The following is a 20564-nucleotide window of genomic DNA, read 5'->3' as shown; positions in this document are numbered from 1 at the left end:
TTTCAATATGATTTACTTTCATTCTTCTGAAGTCCAATGAGTATAGTCTGAGTCGACTCAATCTCTCCTCATAAGCCAATCATCTCAACTCCGTAGTCAGCCTAGTGAATTTCCTCTGTGCCCCCTCCAGTGCCAATATAGCCTTACTCAAGGAAGGAAATCAAAGCTGTATACATTACTCTATGTGTGGCCTCACCAGCATCTTTTACTGCTGCAACATAACCTCACTGTTTTTAAACTCCATCCCTCTAGCCACGAAGGACAACATTTCATTTGCCTTTTTAATTATCTGCTGCACCTGCAAACCGACTCCTTGTGATTCATGCATCAGGACGCCCAGGTCCCTCAGCACAGCAGCATGCTGCACTGTTTTTTTTTACCATTTGAATAATAGTCCATTTTTCTGTTATTCCAACCAAAATGGATGACCGCACATTTACCAACATTGCATACCACCTGCCAGGCCCCTGACCACTCTCTTAGACTATCCATATACCTTCACAGACTTTCAGCATCCTCTGCACACTTCACTTTAACACTCAGCCTCATGCCATCTGCAAGTGTTTACACACCGCACTTGGTCCCCAACCCCAAGTCATCCACTTAAATCATAAACAAGTGTGGTCCCAACACTGATCCCTTAGTTTTACGATAATATAAAACAGCAGAAAAAATATTCACCAGTTCCTAGTTGCCAATCAAACGATTCCCATATTTTTTTTTCCTGTGATACTGACCTTAAGGCACTATTTTTACCCTCACATTCTACCCTCAATGCTGATAACTCTCTATTCTGGTATCCTCCTCTCACACTCTCCTCTTCTATTGTTTTATTTTCTAGAATCAGTACTTATTCTCAGAAATTTTATTCAATTTCACTTTAGCTTCCAGATTCAAAAGGGGACAAAGCTCAATTCCATTTCCGAATATGGACCTGGTTTACTCCATTAAATATGCAAGGGGAGGGAAAACAAAAGGTTGCTGAAATATGCAGAAATGATCTTGAAGGATTTGGTGATATAATTAGATATGAATCAGAGATGTCACAAATTAAGCAGCTCCTGAAGGTAGTCACAAATACAAAGGTTGCCTTTACATTGTTATTTAATGACTTCATTATTTAGTCTGTAAATTGTAACACTGGTAAGATTCAGCAAAAAACTATGGCATGGCAAAGCTCTAGTAAGAAAATGGATACAGCGTAGAGAAAATGTTCCTAAAATTGTAGTTTGATGTATTCAGAAATTATATAAAATGTAAAGCAGTCGTTTTCATCGTGATGTTGAATATTCAATATGGTTCTTGTTATATTGCAAACAGAAAGGATGTTCAAGATAGCCATGAGGGTAAATCCACTATGTTAGAGTTGAGGGAGAGCGGTATGTTGTTCTGTGTCTCTTTGTACGGTCTTTCTCCTCTCCTGCTCACGATTTTTAGGAACTCCACAGCTCACTCCCACTCGCACCACATTATGAATTCGTTCCACTTTTTCTACCTTTTCCCTCGAGTGCAAATATTTGTATTAATTGTTGCCATTCTCTGCGTCGGTTGCCTCTATATGAAAAGGTGCCCATCCTGTCATGAACGCTGATGGACAGTTAATCAACCAACTGCATGAAGAGTCTCCACATGTTTTCCCCGCCCTCAATAATAGAATAATCCAGCATAGCGGTGCAAAAGGCGAAATTTCCCTTTAGCCAGAAGTACCAGTATTCAACTTAACTTCCTCTTGACGATCCCAGCGTTATAGGTTTCAGTCTTTGGTTATTTGGATTCGCTCTGCCTAATGTCAAATAATCACTTAACGAATGAAGTACTGCCAAGACCATGTGTTGCAGCAGCACTCACGCTCGGGATACAAAGTTCTCCATCTCATCTCTTCAAGTGTGTCGATTATTTGTTTAAAAAACAGAAAATGCTTCAATATGCCTCTTGAGATTCCTTCAGGTGGCTTACCACGCCGCTGAAGATCGCAATGCGTTATTATGAAATGTATTCAAGCCTTTACAGTACAAAGCTGGAGTACATTGTGCAGTCGGCTGTAGACCTTCCGCTGCATCTTGCGTCCAGGCTGTCCATGAGAAAGGTGGACATTTCAGCGATAAAGGGCGACATTTCCTTTGGATTTTTTGCTGAACTGCTGCGTCATTCTAAAATGAAAGGATGCAGAATGAAAACAACTGCTCGCCATCCCAATAGGTGTGCAGGATTTCATGAGCTGCACGAGGCATGGGCAATATAATACGTAGTTTCACAGCAATTTCGTCTATTGGGCACACTTACGTATAATGACAGGAAGTGGGACAAAACATTTGAGCCGTCATTGGCCCGCGGCTTTGTCGCAGTATAGATGGCATGGCATCTCCATCTCTCAGATTGTTACTGCAGTGATTCAAACTCAATATGAAAAAGTCCCAACATTTACTGCTCTGATGCCAACTGCCAGAGATGAATTTCTACCTCATGTTTTTAGTTCTTAACATTAATAGAACAAATTATCCTGGGCCTTTAGTTTGAAATTGCAAATGTCAGCTGGAGAAATCTGACAAGGAAACACATTGCAGCCCAGTGGAGATTTCCCCATCGGCCTCGGCTGGTGATTAATGCCCCGCTGCAGTACTTGCCTTTGCCGATATACACACACCCAAAAATAAAACATTGTGGATAGGACAGGACTTCTGAAAAGATGCAGAAAACGTTGGAGATAGACAACAGGTCAGGTGGCACAGCGTGCTCAAGAGAGCAGAGGAGGAGGGTTACCAAGCATACCTGAACAAAGGGTTTTAGCATGGTGACTCTACAATGCAAGACCACGTGCATGCTAAACAAGTGATATAATGAGAAAACAAAACAAAATGAGCATTTGCACTTTGACAGAACGTCCACAGACCTGAAAGATCTGCTTCTCTTTCTGCATGAGTGCCTGACATGACTTCCAGCATTTCCATACTGCGTTGACTGTTAAGGAAGAGTCCCTGAATGTGTGTCGCCCATTCAATATTTCCCTCCAATCTGTGCTTAAAGCTATTAATACCACCGCCCTCACATCCCACCCCACCTCCCGCACCCGCAATATCTTTCTTCTGTCTGAGTCCCCTTTAACTACCCTACCTCAGTTGACCCTTTTTCCCCTGGGAGTGATATTTGATTTGTTATTGATATTAGTCCCCCATTCCCATTCAAGTGCTCTGTTTAAATGGTACCCAGACACATCGTTCAATAGTCAACATCAAGGAGCTTATTCTAACCTGGAATATCACCACTGAGATTGGGTATCTGCTCATGTATTTGAATTCCTGTACAAACACCTTTATTTATGCAACGACCCAAAGAAAATTCAGAGGATAATTAAAAATGGTGCTGAAATCTCCTTGGAAATATTTTCACAAGTTGGTGAAAGATAGGAAAGAATTTAAGTCAAACCACTGATTTCTCTCCAAATTGAAACATTATTTCACTTTTTTTTCCTGTATATGAATGCTCAACTTCTTAGATTTGAAAATGGGAGACGTTGATAAATTACAAGAACGATGTTGAATAAAAATTGATGGAAGCAAACAACTGAAGTGATCGCCAAAGCTCAACACCAACAGGGATCATTTGGTGCCACTGGAGAAGTTACATGAGAACTCATCAGCTGCGAGAAGACAATTCTGGGCCACAAAAAGGAATTTCAAGCTGCGTTCCCCGCGATTTATTGACCTGGATGGAGTTTTGCCTGTTGCATGCAATTTTGGAGTAGTGTTTCCAATCGTGATGTTATTTCAACGGCTGTGTGAATTTTCAATATTGTAATCGGAAGTTGTTAAAATAATCAATAGACAGCAAAACAGTCACGTAGTCTCATAGCTATTGATTGACACGACATACACGGACTTACCAAGAACACCAAAGACCCCAACGAGAGCATAGTAAATGTCCTTTATCTGCAGGGCTGTGGCTTGCACTGTTTCATGAAGAGCAGGTGAATTCCCTCCAATTTTTGCTTAAATCTTCCACCCGATGTAAATCTCCCGAGTATCAATGAGCCCCATTTTTATGGAACAATAGAGTCAACGCTCGGAAAATCAGGTGAGATAATGTTGCATAGTGATAATTACACTAACTGAACAAATAAAGGTGCATGTGTTTTGCCTCCGTGCAAAATAGCTCCAAACTTTGAAGTCACCAGACAGAATGTATTGGAATCTCAGGGACAGTGTTCTCTTGATGCACCAGATATCCCCAGATCTAAAGTCCCTCAGGCTCTGGGTTTGATACTTCAGCATCAATTGTCAGTCAGTAGAAAATGCTTAGAATTGTCAGCATTGACATTAAATTGCACTGTTATTGGTTACTACTCAACACAAACTTTACGGTAGAACCCAACTCTGGTTTGGCAGATAGATAGTCATGCTACTCTAACATGATTATTGTCACGCTATTATAACATTTCTGTTGCTCAACCTACAGCAATGTTACTGGTAGTGACTAAACACTAACGCTGTTGTGGCCTTAGCAAAGCATTCTACAGCTCCAGTCAGATATTCTTGTTCACGTATAGAAGCCCTCTTGCAATGAGCTTTGGACATATTTAACGATACAGACTGTGTATGAAAGAATTCCATGGATTCAGTACCCTCTGAGAGAAGAAATTTTGTCTTAAACGGGCGACCCCTTCATCTGAGATAATGTCCTTTGGTCCGAGACCATCCGACAAGGGGAAGCACCGTTTCAGTATTCAACCTGTCAAGCCCTTTATGTGTCTCAATAAGGTTGATGAATCTTACATGTATCAATAAGTTCCTGTTCTTTCTTTTAAATAGGCACTATCTACTCAACATCTCCTCATACGAAAAACCCTCCATATCGGGCATCAATCTACTGAATGTCATCTGGACTGCCTCCATATCCTTACTAAATATATGCAGTTAATTGGCCTCCTCAGTAACCTGTCGTAGAGAATTCCAAAGGCTTACCATCATCTAATGGAGACATTTCTTCTCAGATTATTCAATAATGGGCCATATTCGGTGGTTGTGACATATTGTTATTAATCCCCACCCACCTTGACATCGAGATAGTATCCCAGCATTCAGTCTTTCCAACCCTGTCTGAACTTTATGTATTTTAAATTATTCTAAATTCCAGTTAATACATGCCCATTCAACCTAATTTCACCTCATTCTGTAAACGTGCCATCCCAAAAATCAGTCTGGTGTACATTAGCTGCACAGCCTGCAAAGCTAACATGACAGCTCAGAGACTATGTCTGTTGCTGTGCGGACACATGGATTTGGGCCTGTGTCTGTGGGAGTTTGCACGTTCTCCCCGTGGTTGCGTGGGTTTCCTCCGGGTGCTCCGGTTTCCTCCCACATCCCCCAAAGATGTGCTTTTAGGCTGATTGATTGGGTACTAAAATTGTCCCTAAATTGGACCTCCCTGATCCTCGCACGTTAGGCGTAGACTAAAATCATGAATAGGTCACTGAGATAGTAGGACGGCGGCGCGGGCTCGTTGGGCCGAAGGGCCTGTTTCCCGTGCTGTGTTGTTCTTTGTTCTTTGTTCTTTGTTCTTTGTTCTAACATATCCTTGGTCAGGTCAGGAGGCCAAAACTGCGCACAATACTTCAATTTTGGTCTCACCAAAGCGTTATACAGCTCCAGTCAGATATCCTTGTTCCAGTACTGAAGGGCGTTTTTAATGAGGGCCAACATTTCAGTTGCCATCCGTCTGCTTGTCATGTCGACGTGATTTCTTTCAGTAATTAATATACTAGGACATCTAGGTTTCTTTGTATGTCCACATTTGCCCATCTATAACGAATTAAATCATATTCTAACATCCTGCGTCCCTGGCCTAAGTGGTTAACTTCATATTATCCACACTGCGCTGCATCTGAAATGTGCTTGCCCACACAATTGACTTGTCTAAACCAATTTGCTGCCTCTTAACATCCTCCAAGCCACTCATGTTCCACTCAAATTTCGTGACAGAAAAGTTGAAAATGTTACATCTTGTTCCCTCGTCAAAATCATTGATGTATGTTTTAAATAGCTCGACCCAAACTCAGATCCCTGAGGGTTCCCAAAGTTCAACTTCGAAAATACCCATTTATTCCTGCACTCTGTTTTCCGTCTGCTAAACAATTCTCAATCCATGCCAAGTTAAAGTGCTAGGCAATTAAAAGGGAGATGTATCGGCACATGAGCGAGAAGAAAAACGAGGAGCGTTATTAAATTTAGACAAGGAATGCTGGGAGGAGGCTGGGCTGGAAGTGGTAGGCAATATGGATTGGTTTGGAAACTAACTTATTTCAACGAAATCGCCACTCATGTCAGTTGAGATCCAATGGTCACCTGGAGTCTGTGACCCTAAATTGTCGATTCCAATATTATGTGGTTCAACACTGTAACTATATTCAAAATTCATAGCTGGCCTTCATGTAAACATACCTTCCAGAATTATTTTTGTTCGACTCGAAGTATTTACTAAACTGTCTCCGCTAGTTTGTACTTCCCAATTGTTACATATGTTAGAAAATCAAACACTTGTCGTTAATCCTTAATATCAGTCTGGATAGTTTTTTGGACATATCACGTTTCTTATTTTCTTTCAAAGTGTCTAAACATATTTTGTTTCCACATTCACCAACATATTACCCACAACTTCCCGTTTCTCAAAAGCGGCATTGCAATATTTCAGACCTGTTCTTCCTAAGAATTCTCACATGCAAAATAGCTACCTCGTGGAACATTATGGAGACATTTACATGGGGACACATAAATGCGTGAATGATCGGATTATGGCCTCAAAACAATTTTCCCTCTTCCCCCATCCAATCCCGACCACCGCTCACCCCCTCCTCCCCTTGCCCCCATAACACGTGTCTATAAAAATGTTTTTCAGCTTACTGGTAGTGACTCAACCAGAGTGTCAACTAGTTATCGTGAGCGGAAGCAACGACTGGAGTTCGCACCTGGCACTGTGAGTAAACCTGATCCACATAAAGAGCACAACTAGAATGCAACATAACTTGATAGTTGATCATTTAATATTTTAATACTGATACGACAGTATCAGAGCCATCTTATCATCTAGCTGTATCTACGCTGTGCACTCTCCTTCAGCTCCTCGACTTCTCCCGAAATTTCTTTCACAGCCTTAACAAATCGCACTAGCGGTCTTTTACCACATCCCTTTTCCCAGTGCCTTTCTTAAGCACTGTTCCTTTGTGCGTCCCACTTTATTACAGTGGAAACAATTGAGGACTTTCACCTCTATTCCACCCTCTTAGGTGTTCTTTTTTTACAGGTTGGAAACTGTTCTCAGTGTGGCCTAATTTATGTTTTTCATCCAAGGATCTCCCTCTTTCCAATCGTGTATCCCTCACCGACTGAAATTGCTATCAACAGCCAAATTTCAATATGTGCATCAATGGGTATCCAGTTACCATCTCTGCAGCTCTTCTCGGCGTCTTCACTTTCTGCTCCTCAACGTGAGTTTTTTTCTTTTCATTTCTGAATTGAGTTTTTAAATGTCTCAAGCAGAATAATGTATCTAAGGGTCTCATATGCTTTTTCATCTTAAATGTTCTCATCCATTTATCGTAATATTTGGACAGATTTGCACAGATATATTCTTACCATGCGGTTGGCGAAGGTGAGTCTACTCATTGTCACTTTTATATGGTTTTCTTCCTTCTGTCATTTGAAGTCCTGTTACTTCAAATTCCAACTTCCTCTTGTTTTATCTCCATAAGACGTTCTCTTTCCCATTCTTCTGCTAGGGCCTTCCTCGCTCTTTCATTTTCTCTTTCTTCTCTCTTTTTGTTTTCTCTTTCTCTTGCTTCTCATTTTTCCCTTTCTGTTCCTTCTAACTCCAATCTCTTGCGCTCACATTTTAATTCCAACTTTCCCAGTTTCATTTTTTTCTCTAACTCCACTGCACGTGACTGTTTATCATCTATAGCTAAATGCTTGGCTAATTTCAGCCTTCTTCTTGTCCCTGGTTATATCCAATTTTAGCCTGTTTGCTCATTCTACATGTTTATCTTTTCTGTTTCTCATAATTCATTGGCAAATGTCGGAAGTATCCTCGACCTCTTAGTTAACAATATTAAGAGGCACTTCCTCGCTTAAGATTTATATAAAGATTTAGGATAGTTATGATCCTGGACATGAGCACCAAATTTGTTGGGACGCAGATGTTGACCCCCAAAAGAAATAACGCAGATTCCCCAAAGAGGAACAGCTCGCCTTTTGATCTGTTAAACATGTGTGGGAAGGTGCACTGTCCTTCAATGGCATTTAGTGGTCAAGTAACAGAAATATCTGACACTCACTTTAAGATGAGCCCTGAATAATTTATTTGTTTAATGAACAGCAAACTTTAACTAAACAGGTAGCATGCCGAAGAAAGTAAGATTATACTGAAATACTGTTTAAATAAATACAATGTCCTTTCATTAACAACAAATATAGAATTTTGTCACTCAAAAAGTATACAACCAGTTTCTGTCTATTTCGGAAACTTCTGGAGTTTCTCGGTTGATTTGTCTGCCTGTGAGTTCTATTTCATTTTGGGCCTGACACTGATTGGATGATGCGTTCTCTTAAAAGATATCTGAAGCAGGTAGCGTGGAGAACTGAGAGACCTGTCTCTTGTCAATTGCCACTTGTTCTCTCTCCTTCTCAAGGCTTGAGAGATGGTAGTTGCTATCTGCCTATTTCGCCCCTTTTATACCAGTGGTGGCCTACAATCGGATTGTAATTGGCAACAACATCAAAGTCAAATGGTATACACTCTTGGCAGATCAGTGCCTGTATCAGTTTTAAAGGGAACACGCAAAATTGTTTTTTTCGTTCCTCTAGTATTTTCTTTCATTATTTATATCTTTACAAACTCAACTTCACAACAATATGAGATGGTTTGATGAATTAAATGGTTTAGTTACGAATATTGGGAAATGAAACAAAATCAGATTTGCAAGAATATGCCTGTTGCATTCCAGAATTGAGATAGTAACTTGCCACTACTGTTTGCAGGGCAGGTCCTCAGCAAGTTTCCAACTGCCACTTGTCATTCTGGCTATTTTCACATTTTTGTCTTTTCAACCAGAAGCTCTTGAATGAGGAATGATGTCGACAATTTGGAAACCTCACCCTCCACAGCCACGCACACATTAAATTGCCTCCTTCTTAACTTAGTGTGACGCGTTCTCTGAGAGGTGAGCGCAATATCACCATTATTCCTGACGAAAATGATTATGTTTTTGTTCTCAAATGAACTGAATTGTAAGTGAACTGAACTGAGAAGTGCATTCCTTATTTGTGAAGTAAATGGGACGATGGGCATTGAACAGAGGATCCATAGAGTCACACTACCCTTACAAGATTGACAGACAGGTTTTCGATGGTGCACCTATCTGTTGAACAGGGTCTGGATTCCAGTCCTCCCAGGTGCTATCCCAGCCATCCGCTGGTCTACTTCGAAAGTGGCACATGGCAGATGACTTCGGCGTTTGCTGTCTCCAAATATAATTTCGGGGGCCATAAATTCTTTCTCCCTATGGGTGAACGTCTTCAAGGCAACTGCAACCCAAAAATAACTTGTGCTCCCTTGTATTCCTCAGGGACACAGATAAACGTCATGATAGAAAATCCTGATCTCAATCTTAGGAAGCTAGTAATAACTTCGATACAGTTGTACCCTTAAGGCATTTGAAAGGCCTAAATATTGCAAAGACATCTGTGCAATGCAGTAATTGAAAGTATATTTTTGGACATTTTAGAGGAGAATTTTATTTCATTGAGAGCAAGATTAAAATCAGAAAAGTCAACAAAATATGTCATTATTAAATTTATTGCAAGGAACACAAAGGTGCTACGAATATTACCTTACAGTTCATCTGTATATATGAATATATTACAGTTTTATAATTTCGATGGGCTCCAGTTATTACTAATCCAATTTGAGAAACTGAACCGGTCAACTACTGATATATTCAGCTGCACAAATGAAGACTGATCAGGCAACAAACATTGACAACAAGGTAATGTTATTCCATCTGTCATTAAAGAATATCCACCAACAACTTTTAAGCAACCATCATACAATCGTATCTCTGCCTGCTGATTATGCTGAAACATTGGCTTTATCGAATGAATTTTCTTTTTTTTGAACTGAAAGGGCTGCATGTGAAGCACTGTGGGAATGGGCATCAAAACAACCCTTGAAAACACAGCAAGGAAAAAGTAAAGGAAACATCAGTGCAGACTGATTCGACTTTGGTGCACAGTGATGCCCCATTCAAGTGGAAGACCAAAGGTTATTTGAAAGCTACAAAGATTCCATTACAAGGATTGCACAGAGCAATTGGCAGACCTTCTATAATTGAGCACAATCTTAATTTCTCATCAGCTTTCATAAAATATACCCATGTCTGTTGCACATATTGATCTGAGTTAGGTTTCTCTTTGGAACTACATAGTTAATCATTCAATTCCATCTGGGGATAGTTTTGTCTAAATATTGAAAGTGGATGAAGTACAGTCATTGCAAGGGTTTGGTGGTTTATTATTACAATAACGTTTGTGTAAACAAGTATCAAGTGCACTGAAAGAGTGTTTACTTTATTATGTTTGTGTTCAAGCAACAGGTTCAAAGTGAAATTAAGAGAACATGGGACATGACTGGATTCAGCTTCAGGGTGTCTTCATTCCATCGAACCTTTTAAATAACTTAATCATTGGAATGAAGGGATACTTTAGTGCAGTACACAACTGTGTCCTGAATTTAGTCTGGGTCATAGCATAAATGTAAGTATTTGTACAGCAGCTCAAGAGCTGAAGCATGAAGCCCAATTCTCTAACAAATTCATGGAGCCGTAAAGAACGAACCCCTAAACACCATATCCGTCTCCAAAAAGCATAAATTAGAAATACTGCCCATAACAGTATGAAATTCCCAGAAATGACAAACAGCACAGTCATTGACTTTCTTCGACTCTCCATCTCTGAGTCATGGAGTCTGTCCCCCTTGACATGACCCAGGAGCCTCTGCCGGGCTCTGCTGCTCACTAAGATATGTCTGACTGTTAACACATTGAAAAGGAGAACCAAACCAAATGGAATAAGAGGGTTTATAATACAATGAATGAATTCTACAATTATCCATGCCTGTGAGAATAGTGAACTAGTTGGCATCAAACAAAACCAGGGGTAATTGATAAGCAGATATTTACCAGTATACAGAAAGTACCAGAAAATATTTTTAAAACTGAACAGCACTGTTCCCATTCCCAGTACTATAGCTGCTGTTTTCTCAGTGCAATATTTGATTTTGAGATTCTGACAGCAAATAGCCACAAATCGATCAAAGGTGAACGAAACAGTGAACCAGACAGAACAGTCGGTGGCTATATAAAGCAGGACAGCATGGATGTTACACAGGGGGACAGACTTCAAAAACATAAATTGGTGTGAATAGACTACCGGAATATGTCTCAGTATCAGGTCCATGATAACGACCAGTAGATCCGCAATTGCCATGGCCATCAGGTAGAAGATGATGCATTTGGAGAGACCACATTTTCCCCGAGAGAAGATGGTTATCGTTATTAAATTTGCTGTCAAAAAGAGGGAAATGAATTTATGCAACTGGTAGTGAGCAAATATAATATCAAGAGTAGGGCATTCAACCATCCACCCTGCTCTTGCATTCACTATGGTCATGGCTTTCATTAAATTTAACACCTTGATCTCACCTCCTCTCGCCTTCCCACTATATCCCTTGATCCCTTTTGCCCCAGGAGTTATGTCTAATTCCACCTTGAAATCACAGAAAGGTTTGTTCTAAATTACGCTCCCTGGTAGTGAATTCCACACATGCAGCACTCTTTGGGAGAAATTTCTCCTCACCTCAGTCCTAAATGTTTTACCACTGATACTCAAACTACGACCCCTAGTTAAGGACTCCCCGACTATCGGGAGAATTCTTTCTGAATCTGCCCTGCCTAATCCTGTTAGAGCTTTATAATTTTCTTTGAAACTCAAGTGAATATATTCGTAACCATCTTAGACTCTCCTCTCATGACGGACCTGGCTTCCCAGGAATCAGTCTAACAAACCTCCTCTCTACTGCCTCACAGCAAGGACCTTCTTCCTCAGATAAGGAGACCAAAATTGCACAATATATCACATCAATATGATTGAATTAGCACACGGAATCAATGTGATACTTGCTGAGTACCCACTTTTCTCAATTTGTACCCATTCAAATAATGATCTGTGTTGCAATTTTTGCAACTGAATTGGATAGTCTCACATCAATCCATATTGTACTGCATTTTCCATGCACAAGCCTCTCACTCAGCCTGTTCAAATCACCCTGCAACGACCTGTATCCTCCTCCCAGCTCATCCTCCTACCCAACAGTACAATGAATGATAATAATTTTTGTTCCTTCGCTTCACTCATTAATGTATAATAGTAATATATAATTTATATATAATATATATAACATAACAGTTGGAATTCTGGCATACATCCCTGCAGTGCCTTTATTGTCACTCCCAAGCGGAAAAATAACCCATTAATTCCAACACTTTGTTTCCTATCTGATAACTTTTCTTTATTCATTTCAGGACACTACTCAGAATCCCATGCACTTAAATTTGACATCCTAATTGCTCTGCCATACCTTGTCAGAATTCTTCCGAATATCAAAATGAAGCACATACACCGGTTCTCGCTCACCAACACTAATTGTTACATCCTCAAAAAGTTCCAGCAGATTTGTCAAGTGTGCTTTCCTTTTGTAAACGCTTGTTGACTTCATGTGCTTATAACACGGAACATAAGAACATAAGAACATAAGAAATAGGAGCAGGAGTAGGCCATCCAGCCCTTCGAGCCTGCCCCGCCATTCAATAAGATCATGGCTAATCTGTCGCTGCTCAGTTCCACTTTCCCGCCCTCTCCCTATAACCCTTAATCCCCTCGCCTATCAAAAACCCATCAACCCGCGTCTTGAAAATATTTAGCGAGGCAGCCTCCACCACTTCAACGGGCAGAGAATTCCAGAGATTCACCACCATTTGAGTGAAGAAGTTCCTCCTCAACTCCGTTCTAAACCGCCCCCCCTTTATCTTGAGGCTGTGCCCCCTAGTCCTACTGTCTTTTTTGAGCGGGAAGAGTCTTTCCACCTCTATCCTATCCATCCCATTCATCATCTTATACGTCTCAATGAGATCTCCCCTCATTCTTCTAAACTCTAACGAGTACAAGCCCAGTTTATTCAGCCTCTCCTCACAGCTCAACCCCCTCAACTCTGGTATCAGCCTAGTAAACCTCCTCTGCACTCCCTCCAAGGCCAAAATATCTTTGCGCAGGTGCGGCGTCCAAACCTGCACACAGTACTCCAGCTGCGGCCTCACCAATGCCCTATACAGCTGCAGCAAGACCTCCCTACTTTTATATTCAATCCCCCTCGCTATGAGGGCCAGCATCCCATTCGCCTTCCTGACCACCTGCTGCACCTGCAAGCTGGGTTTTTGCGACTCATGCACAAGGACCCCGAGGTCCCTCTGCACCGTCGCCTGCTGCAGTTTTTCGCCCCGTAAGTAATAGTCCTTCCTACCATTCTTCCTACCAAAGTGGACCACCTCACACTTGCCAACATTAAATTCCATTTGCCATTTCCTGGCCCATTCGCCCAGCCTATCTAGATCCTTCTGCAGACTCTCCACACCCTCCGCACAATTTGCCGTTCCCCCAGTCTTGGTGTCATCAGCAAATTTCGACACCCTACACTCGGTTCCCTCCTCCAGATCATCTATATAAATGGTAAAAAGCTGAGGCCCCAGCACCGACCCCTGGGGCACTCCACTAGTCACCATCCACCAATCCGAATAGCACCCGTTGACCCCCACTCTCTGCCTCCTATTTGACAACCAATCCTCTATCCACGCTAACACCCTACCCCCAACTCCATGTCCCTCGACCTTCTGCAATAACCTCTTGTGAGGTACTTTGTCAAACGCCTTCTGAAAATCTAGAAAGACCACATCCACCGGCTCTCCTCTATCCACCGCCCTAGACACATCCTCATAAAACTCCAGTAAATTTGTCAGACACGACTTCCCTTTAATGAAACCGTGCTGCGTCTGCTCTATCAAGCAATTCCCTTCAAGATGCCTCGCAATTTCCTCCTTAATGACAGATTCTAACATTTTACCTACCACAGACGTTAAACTAACCGGCCTATAATTCCCTGCCTTTTGCCTGGCACCCTTCTTAAACAACGGCGTAACATTAGCTGTTATCCAATCTTCCGGCACTTCCCCGGAATCCAGCGACGTCTGGAAAATAACCACCAAGGCATCCACTATCACCTCCGCCATTTCTTTCAGAACCCTCGGATGCATTCCATCCGGTCCTGGGGACTTGTCCACAATCAGTCCCTCCAGTCTGTCGAGCACCGCCTCTCTAGTAACAGTAATGTCATTAAGACCCTCCAGTCCTACCACCTTTCCATCTCTAACACCCGGCAAATTATTCACGTCCTCCTCCGTGAAGACAGAAACAAAAAAGTTATTCAATACCTTAGCCATATCCCCATCCCCTACCACTAGGTCCCCTTTCTCATCCTCTAAAGGACCAACATTCACCCTAGCCAGCCTCTTCCTTTTTATATATTTATAAAAACTCTTGCCATCCTTTTTTATATTAAGCGCTAGCCCAGCTTCATAGTTTCTCCTACCCTTCTTTATCAACTTCTTTGTCAATCTTTGTTGACATTTAAACCTCTCCCAATCCTCTTCTCGCCCACTACTCTTAGCTACTCTAAATTCCTCCGCTTTTAGTTTAACACTTTCCTTCACCTCCTTCGTTATCCACGGCTTATTACCTCTCCTCCTACTATCCTTTTTGACCATCGGAATAAATTTCCGCTGAGTACCAAGAAAGATCTCCTTAAAGATCCTCCACTGCTCCTCAACAGACCCTCCCTCCAACGCGCTCCCCCAGTCCACATTCGCCAATTCTTCTCTCATCCTACCGTACTCCCCTCTATTCAAACAAAGTACGCGTGTCCGGGAACCCACTTTCTCCTCCTCCATCTGCACCAGAAACTCCACCATACAATGATCACTCTCCCCAAGAGGATCCTTCACCACAAGGTCCCTAATTCTACCCGCCTCATTACATAGCGCCAGATCCAAGATAGCTCGCTCCCTCGTCGGCTCCAACACACACTGTTCGAGGATACTATCCCGGCAGCATTCCAAGAACTCTTCCTCGAGCCCCCCGCGTCCAACATGGGTCGACCAATCAATATGCAGATTGAAATCCCCCATAACTATGGCCATCCCATTCCTGCATGCCGCACTTATTTGCGCGTTAACAGCCCGCCCCACCTCCAGATCATTATTCGGGGGCCTATAGACGACACCCACCAGCGTCTTCCTCCCTTTGCTGTTCCTAATCTCCACCCACAACGATTACACCCTCTGCTCCTTGGCTCCAATATCATCCCTTGCTACCACCGTGACTGCTTTCTAATGTTATGCTATGAAGCCATTAATAATGGATTCTAGTAACATTCCGACTATCAATGTTAGGCTCACTGGCCTATGGTTCACTTTCTCCCTCTATCGACCCATTTTAAATAGCAGACATCCATTAGCCACCCTCCAATCTGGAGGAAACATTCCAGAGTTGAAAGAATTTTGGAACATGTCCATGAATTGATCTATTATTTCCTGGGCCTCGTCCTTAAGTAATCTGGGATGAAAAATACCAGGACCTGGTGATTTGTCTTCCCTCAATCCCATTAATTTCCCTAAAACTATTTCTTCACTAATACAGACTTCCTTCAACTTCTCACCAAAACATGTTTCTCTTGAAGCTTCCAGTATGATATGCTGTCTTCCTTAGTGAAGACAGAAACAAAGTACGAATTTAGTTCCTCAGTCATGTATTTGTTCCCGCTCTGAATACCCATATAACCGAACTACTGTTGTTTTTTATTGCCAATCCTTTTCTCCTCACATACCTTTAGAAACATTTCCAATCAGTTTTTGTGTTCATTAATAATTCACTTTCATACTCTATTTCCCCCTTCTTATTCAATCCCTTGGTCCATCTTTGCTGAATTTCAAACTGTTCCCAATCCTCAGGTCTACTTTTTTTGCATTTCATATGCTTCTTCTTTGAACCTAAAAGTATATCTAATTCCCCTTTTATGCTGCAGACTGGCCGCACTGCGCACCAAATAGGAATAAACAACTTTTGAATTTCCCCTACTCATTCCCTCAATGACTGCAATTACATGTAGGTAGTCATTCCTTTCAGTAATGTTTCCCATTCAATCAGAGTCAAATTATGCCTCATACCATCATAGTTACCTTTGTTGAGATTCAGGACACAGAGGTCTGAATCAACTGCCCACAATCCACCTTGATAAATAATGCTATCATATTATGGTCATCAGTTTACTATGGTTCTCTCTTAATTCGATTGTCAACTAATCATTTCTTTTGGCACAAAACTGAGTCCAAGATTTCCCAACTGTTTCAGTCCATTGACGTATTGGTCCCCAAGTCCATCCCAACTACGTCCAGAAATTCCACCTCTATTGTACTGTAACCAATTCCCCTATCTTAATCTACATGCAGCTTCGAGTCACCCATGATCACAGGTGTTCTTCTATCAAATTCACATCTGATTTTCCAACATTCCCAACTTCAACAGTACAGTTTGCTGGTCTGTATGCCTCCCTCAGGAAGGAGTTTCTTTTAAAAAAACAAGAAGTTGTCATTCAACTAATGCCACATTTTAATATTTTTGAGACATCAAGTTGTCCAAGGCTGGGAACAACATATAGAAGTAATAATCAGTGATAAGCCATGACCTATATAAATAAAATTAAATGGGGAACAGTTTGCTGAGTAATTCATAGCAAATTCCAGTTTGGATCTCATAAATACATTTCTTATAAAACAATTAATACATCGGGTGGAAGGCTTTTGGGACAGCACTGACTTGTGACCTCTGATAGCTTAATATGTTCTAAATCTTCAACTTCTGGTTAACAGCTGCATTGACCAAATTTGCTGCTCACAATTTAGTGATACAATTTAACAGCAGATTCAAAGTTATCAACAGGTAAAAAGGGGCCGCACAGTGGCACAATGATTAGCACTTCTGTCTCACAGCGCCAGAGACGAGGGTTTAATTCCTGCTTGGGTCACCAACGGTGCAGAATCTGCACATTCTCCTCGTGTCTGCGTGAGCTCCTAAGCGATCTGAGGTTTCCTCCACAGTCTGAAAGACATGCTGGTTAGATGCATTGGGCAGGCTAAATTTTCCATCAGTGTACACGAACAGGCACCAGAGTGTGTCGACTGGCGGATTTTCACATTAACTCCATTTCAGTGTTAATGTGAGCCAACTTATGATGGAACTTAAAACTAAAGCTGGATCCTTGCTGCATTATCAGAGCGAGTGAAATGCACGAAATAGCATTGTTCAATGGATAACAGAGATGCATTAAAAGAGTAAAATTAGCTAAGTATTGTTAAAATCAAAGACATATATTGTGACTCACCAGGAACACCAACAGCAGCCAGGAGTGGATAATAGATCTTTTCAAAAGAATATAATGCATCCAATATTGTGTTTTCTATAATTTTACACCTTTCCATGAGTTTGCTACGCTGAGAACTGTGGGTTCCAATTTTTTCAACAGGATTATAAGAGCTCAATTCATACTGGCAAATAGAAGGGATCCTGCAATTATTTATTACAGTGAGAATCCCTCCCTTGAGACAATTCCTAATTAGCTAAAACAGAGATTCATAACAGGTAGTGAACAAAGAGGCTCAGTGATGGTAAATAATATTCTGAAATGAAATCTGATTACCTGAAAATTGCAGAGAGGATTGTTATAACTACGCAAAGCTTTGAATATTGTGCAATAATCTTGATGAACAGCAGTAAATGAGATCTCCGAAGGAGAGTGTGATTTCAGTATCATATAACAATTATCGTTTTTTTAACATATTTTGCTATTTGAGTCATGTCCGAGTCTGATAGAATAGGAAAGTGAGAAAAAATGGATAATTCTATTCTCACCATTTGGCAGATGGAAACAAGGAGCTATTTGATCCTGTCGGTGATGATGTTCCTCGATATCATTCTTAGGCATTGTGTTGCTCACTCTGCTTTTTTATTGATGATTAAGTCTCAAAACTTAGTATTTCTTCTCAATGCAGCTGTACTGCGTTTTATAGCATGAATTTGTGACCATATGGAAGAATATTAATAGAATAAGCATTCATGGATTGCACAAGCAAAACAACAAGAATTATGTTGTAAAATTGGCTTCTCCAATTATAGCTGTCAACTGGCACTATTGTTTTTTTTAGGGGAGGCAGTGGCACAATAGGTTACCATGAGACTAATAACTCAGAGGGTCAGGGTAATGTTTCGTGGACCAGGGTTCATGTCCCATCACAGCAGTTGAGGTATGGCACAAAAACAACCCTGCACCAGCAATTTCCGCTAATCTGCCTATTCCCCGTCTAACTGCAGACATATCCTGGGGGTTCGTTATCTGGGAAAGTCTCAGCCTTCCGGGTAATCTGTGGTGACTCCAGCTGCTGTCCCATCATTGACACTCAGATATCCAGGAGCTGTAGCTGGAGACAGTTCATGCACGTATTTTTATCTGGAAAACTGGATATGCCGCTGTCCCACATAGCACAGAGGATCATCCTATTTGAGCAAGATGTCCTGTCACTCCATGTTTTTGGTCACTTCCTTCATTACTTTTAAGTTAGAGAACCTTAATAATCTTCTATTCCGGATTATGAGTCTGCAACAACAGATCTTACCGCAATTATTACTTCAATACCAAACAGTAGAATAGATACTCACCAGTTCCTCCTTGTCAATCAGAAAGTTCTGAGAATGGCTTACTGAAATGTTGACTGCAGGACGCTATTTTCAACACTCTTTTGGTGGCTTGTAATGTCGATAGGACCTACTTGCCCACATGTTCCATGACCTCCATCCTAGTACCCTTTCCTCACACTTTACTCTTGGTGCTGCGAACTGTCTGTCCTGGTGTACCCATCTCACAGTCTCCTCTTCTGTCATACTTCTGAATTGCTCCTTCTCAGAAAATGTATTCAATCTCAATATAATTTTCCTGATTCAAAAGGGAACACCACTTGATTCCATTTTCAGGTATGGGTTTGATTTGTTTAATCCAATATGTGTGGGAACAAAAACAAAAGATTACTCAAATATGTATGAATGGCATGAAAGGACTGGGGGTGTAAATAGACATCAATTCGTGATGTCACAAAATATGTTTTGGGGAAGGGAGTCACAATGACACAGACTGCATTCAAATTGTTATTTAATAACTTAATTACTTAGGATGCAAATTATAATTTTGTTGCCAAAAACTATGCCACGGCATTAAGAACATAAGAACATAAGAAATAGGAGCAGGAGTAGGCCATCTAGCCCTTCGAGCCTGCCCCACCATTCAGTAAGATCATGGCTGATCTGCAGTGGATGAATTCCACTTTTCCGCTTTCTCCCCATAACCCGTCTAGTTTAATAACATCCTTTCTACAATAGGGGTGACCAGAACTGCACACAATATTTCAAGTGTGGACCCACCAATGTCCTGCACAACTCCAACAAGACGTCCCAACTCCGGCACTCAACGCTCTGCCCAATGAAACCAAACTTGGACCCAGTGGTTCACTGATTCTAAAGTGAAAAAAGGACATTTCAAAACTATATTTGAAGAGGAGCTGTCATGGAGGATTTTTGTCTCAATATACTGTGTACGCCTCATGGATTTAAAACATCAGCAAAGATTGTCTGCAAATAACAGGCTTGACAAAATTCCCCAGATTCAACCTATTTTGCAATCTTTCAACCAAGGTGTGGGGGGGTGGTGGGGGGGAGTGCGGTCTGAATCTCACCGCAATCTCATTGCAAAGCTCTTGTATGGAAATTGATACAGCACAAAGAATATGTTCTGGAGATGTTCATGATGTATTCAGCAATTAGGGAAAATCAAAAGCAAGCGTTTTCTTTGCGGTGTTGTATGTTGAATGTGTTTCTTCTTTTTTTCAAAGAGAAAATGATGTGCAAGATAGGCCTGAGAGTAAATCCGCTATGTTATAGTTGACAGAGACTGGTGAAACTAGAATGTTGGTGAGTGTCTCTTTGTTAGGTTTGTCCACTCTCTGGATCACGCTTTTCTTATGAAGCCCACGGCTGCTTCTTTTCCAATTGCACCACATCGCCTTGCTATTCCATATGCCTGGTGCCTGTCTATGACATCGCGCCCATCTAGTCATGAACGCTGATCAATACCGAACCAACCAACTTATTGAGGAGCTTCCAACTATTTCCTCCTCCCCCTGATATTCTAAAACAGCAAGACCTTGCAAAAGGCAATGTTTTTCCCCCTTCAGCCAGAACTATCAGTATGCAACTTAGCCTCCTCATGAGAATCTTAACATCATTGATTTCAGTCTTCAGCTATTTGGATCC

General features: G+C 41.3%; 1 pseudogene; it reads right to left on the bottom strand.

The window, feature by feature from the left end:
* The window catches only part of LOC145351329 (uncharacterized), a 35880-nt pseudogene extending 19896 nt beyond the window's left edge, over nt 1-15984 (bottom strand).
* Nucleotides 15985-20564: the final 4580 nt, after the last annotated feature.

This window comes from Carcharhinus amblyrhynchos, chromosome 13 (genome assembly GCF_965287045.1).
Source record: "Carcharhinus amblyrhynchos chromosome 13, sCarAmb.v2.hapA, whole genome shotgun sequence".
In the NCBI taxonomy this organism is placed as follows: domain Eukaryota; kingdom Metazoa; phylum Chordata; class Chondrichthyes; order Carcharhiniformes; family Carcharhinidae; genus Carcharhinus; species Carcharhinus amblyrhynchos.
Note: the sequence above shows the minus strand (reverse complement) of the source record. Positions and strands in the feature narration are given on the sequence as shown.